Here is a 4,368-nt window from a genome sequence, read left to right on the forward strand (position 1 = left end):
TCATTGCAGTATTCCATGCACTCCTCTCTGCTAGGCCCCATTCACCTGTTTGTGTGTGTGTGTGTGTGTGTGTGTGTGTGTGTGTGTGTGTGTGTATGTATATATGTGTATATAGATAGATAGATAGATAGATAGATAGATAGATAGATAGATATAGATATAACCATTGTCCACCATTGCAGTATTCCATGCACTCCTCTCTGCTCGGCCCCATTCACCTGTTTGTGTGAATAGCAATCTGCACAATAAAATGTATAGTGGTTTTCATAAAAGTTTATGAACATTTTAAATACTTAAAACATATGAACTAGGTAAATTGGGTACTATAACTATAAAAATTTAAATATGAAACAAAACATGGCTATAACTATAATAACTAAAATGGTTTTTATCTTTTTACAGTCCCAATGTCCAATGCAAAAGAACAAGAATTTTTATAAGGGTTCATCGAGAAGTATCGTTCCCATGAATGCCTGTGGCGAACCAAGTCCAAGGAGTATTCAAATAAAATGAAAAGAAACCAAACCTTGGAGGACTTGTCTCGCTACAGTCTCCCATTTCACCCAGAGGCCAATGTAGAATGGGTGCGGAAACGCATCCAGAATCTGCAGACGGTTTTCTTGAAGGAACACAAGAAGGTGGAGGCTGCAAAGAAGTCTGGTGCTGGAGTCAACGAGATGTATCAAACATCGCTCTGGTACTACGACAGATTGACGTTCACCCTCAGCCAGGAGTCGATGAGGACAGGAGTAGTCCTGATGGTCGAAAATGAAAACCAAGAAGTCACGGCGCATGAGGAGGATAATTCGCAGTCTGCATTGGTGAGTCTACTTTGTTGGCTATCTAATTGATTCCTCCTGCCAATTCACAGCCCCCTCCCCATTAAAGTAGGCCATGTACTCTTCCCTCACCTGTTTGGCTCGTGCACTCCCTGTGAAGTGTTGTGTTGGGGTTTGCAAGGAGGATATCTGCACTACCTCCTCTGGCAGATCTTGGTCTTCTTGGAGTGCTGTGCCTGTAGCCCTTTGCTGTGTGGCTTTACTGCGGAGCAAATTGTGCAGGACACAGCACGCCGTGACAACCCAGTCAATTTTATCCACCCTCAGATTAATGGCAGTGTGGAAAATGCGAAACCGGTTAGCCAGGATGCCAAAAGCATTTTCCACAACACGCCGTGCCCTGGATAGCCTGTAGTTGAAGATCCTTTTGTCATGGTTCTGGCCCCTTTGCGCATATGGCTTCATGACATGCTCTTGCAGGCCAAAAGCCTCGTCTGCCACAAACACAAAGTTAAGCTCCTGTTTAGTTTCCTGGACAGACGGCAAGTGAAGGGTGTTCGCTATGAGCCTTTCGTAGAACTTTGTGTCCTTGAAAGTGCCACCATCCGATGCACGGCCATTCCTTCCTACATCCAGGAAGATAAACTCTTAGTTCGCATTAACCACAGCCATTAGTACAATGCTAAAATAGCCCTTGTAATTAAAGTAGTAGGAACCACTATTGATAGGCTGGGCTATGCGGACATGTTTGCCATCAATGGCTCCTCCGCAATTTGGAAAGTTCCATCGATGTTCAAACTCCTCTGCGATGACTTTCCATTCATTCACGCTGGTAGGGAACTGAAATTAGAAGTAAATAGAATTGATTAGTAAACATGTTCAATTTTTTTACAGCTTGCTGACTACCCACCTCCAACCCGGACCTGTCTGCCCTATCAGATAATGCATGTTCATCGAGCGAAGCTCCTACTCCGGCACGCACTCCGCCACCCACCCTGGAACCCACTCCACCACTCCCCCGTGCAAAAAAAATGCATGGCAAAGGAAAAAAAGGAGACGCAGCAGCACATGAAGAATTTATGATGCGGGCACAGCGAGTCCTGCAAAGAAACCCGGACAAACATGACAACTACTTCACTAATGTGGCAGAGTGTGTTCGCAACATGGCTCAGGACCAGCAACTTACTTTTGAAAAGTTATGCATGGAGTTGGTGTATAATGGCAGTTTAGGGTATCTCAACAGTGGCACTAAAATAGTTGGCATGGGTAGTGCACCAGAAACACCTCTGTCAATAGAATCACCAGTGCCTACTCCGCCTGCCACCGTACCAGGCCAGTCGAGCACACTTCCAACACCTACCCAGTCAACACCTACACAGCCTTCTCAACCCTCCCAGTACCATCAATTCTACAGTTCTTTACTGATAGACGATCCGGAGTCTCCTGTTTTTGAGGATCTGTCTTAAAATATAGGCTATTTTATCATTTACCATCGACATGGTCTCAGCTGCAGGTATGTGATGGCCACTGCTCACATGGCATATGGCGCACATCAATGGGGCCGGGACCATTGCATCTGCGCCATGCGCCATGTGGGCCGCAGCCTTTACATATCTGCAGCAGACATCCTCTGCCACACAGTAGCCCGTACTTATTGGGAAACTGGGTCATACATACTTAAATGTTTATATATAGTGTGTGTTTTTGTACAATATCTTTTATATGGTATTATAATATATTTGTGTTGACACAATAAATCTATTTACTATTTTACTATTTACACATGTTTTACATATGAAAGGCCTAAAAAACCTGTTTCTGTCCTAGGCCTAAATTATAAATAAAAGAAGCTGCAAAGAGTTGATGGGAATGGAACAGGAGTCTGATTAGCCCAGCAAGCAGGATGGTGGTGGACTATCGGGAGGTACTGGCGTGACACCCAGTTGGTGGGCAGGCCGGACTGAAAAGTCAGGACTGGAGAAGCTGTGACTATGATTGGAAGATCCCAGGACCGGCAAGGACCACCAGGGAAGGAAGCAGGAATGAGCTGTAGTTAGCCAGGAGTCTCCAGCTGTGGCTAGCTAGGAAGACTTTTTTCACTGACACCAGTTTGCACTAGACAGCCTCCCTAAATCCCTAGAGAGCAGCTGCCATTGGCAGACCAGCCCAGAGGGGCAGAAAGTGACCTGGCTGGCCCAATGAGGATTTTGGCCATATCCAAGATGGCGATGCTGGCCTCGCACCGGCGCCAGAGTCACTGCTACCGCCGGAACCTGTGGCTCACTCTTAGCCTTTCAGTTCCTGTTCTGCTGCCGACCGCCTGCCACCCAGGACCCACTGCACAGCAGGAGAGCCACCGGTGGGCACGGAGGGGTTAGTAGTGGACCCGCCGTGCACCACTGCTGCTCCTGACATGAACGTATCTACTCCGTGATGGCACCAGTGGCTGTGGTGGGGTGAGGAGAGAGGAGTAGACCTGCTGCAGTTGCCTCCTAAAGCCGCTCCCTGGTGGAGGAGAAGAACCACTGCTGCTCAAAGTGGCAATGTTAATGAGGCGCAGAGGAGCAACAACCCACAGCTGCCTCTCATGCAACTCCATACAGGAGGGGGAGGGACATCGACCCACTGCTGCTGTCCGACGTCATTTTGAGGTGGTGGGAGACTAGGGAGGGAAGAGGACCCGCTGCAAGGGGCCGCTTCCTGGAGGGAGGAGGAGTCGCTGCTGCTGCTGAGGCTGAAATGAACACTTCAGACCCAGTTGATGGTGAGTACCATCTTCTCCCTGTCTTTTTGTCAGTCTGTCCCACCATGGTACTGTGTTTGTCGGTCTACACCCCCACCCTTTCTGTCAGTTTATCCTCTCTAAAAATCTCCTCCTGTTAAAAGTGTCCACCGGCCTGTTCCAGGCAGGCTGCAGTCAAATCTGCAGTGCAGAGGTAGGGGCTGTTAAATCAATGGGTAGGGGTGATTCCACTGCACCCATCTCACTCATCCTCTCCTCTGCCTAGACCCTCCCAGTACAGCCACAGTGGGGATGCCTTCCGTGTTTGCCCTTCTGCTCCACGGGAGTTTTCTGTCCTCCATAAGCTTGCCTTAGGACACCCTCCTACCCCTATCTCCCTACTTCCTTCCCATGCTGCACTGTGGCCCCATTTACAAAGTATTCCCCCTCCATTTATCTCACCTTCCCATCCCAGTGTCTCCCAGTGTATCCCCCTTTCCAACCAGCCAACTGAAGCTTAGCTAGAACTCCCCAGCCAGTCCAGTCACACTTTTTCCCTCATTCAACTCTGTGTTGTCCCCCTTCTCCAGCCTAGTGCACCCCTTCCATGTCACTGTACCCACTCCATTTCCCATTCACCCTCTCCCTACCATCTCCCACTACCTCTCCTTATGACCCTGTCCCAGTTACTTTTTGCTCTTCTCGTAATGTTCTCCCTGTCATCTTCTGCCTCTCTATATCTCACTATCTCTCACTCAGTACTTCTCTTGGATACTTATGAGAGTGGCACTGTATTATAGATTGAGTGCCGTCAGACATGGATTTTTATATATCTAGATGTATCTATCTATATATTAAAGTGGGAGG

The sequence above is a fragment of the Crinia signifera genome, chromosome 1 (assembly GCF_055691185.1).
Source record: "Crinia signifera chromosome 1, ASM5569118v1, whole genome shotgun sequence".
Classification (NCBI taxonomy): Eukaryota; Metazoa; Chordata; class Amphibia; order Anura; family Myobatrachidae; genus Crinia; species Crinia signifera.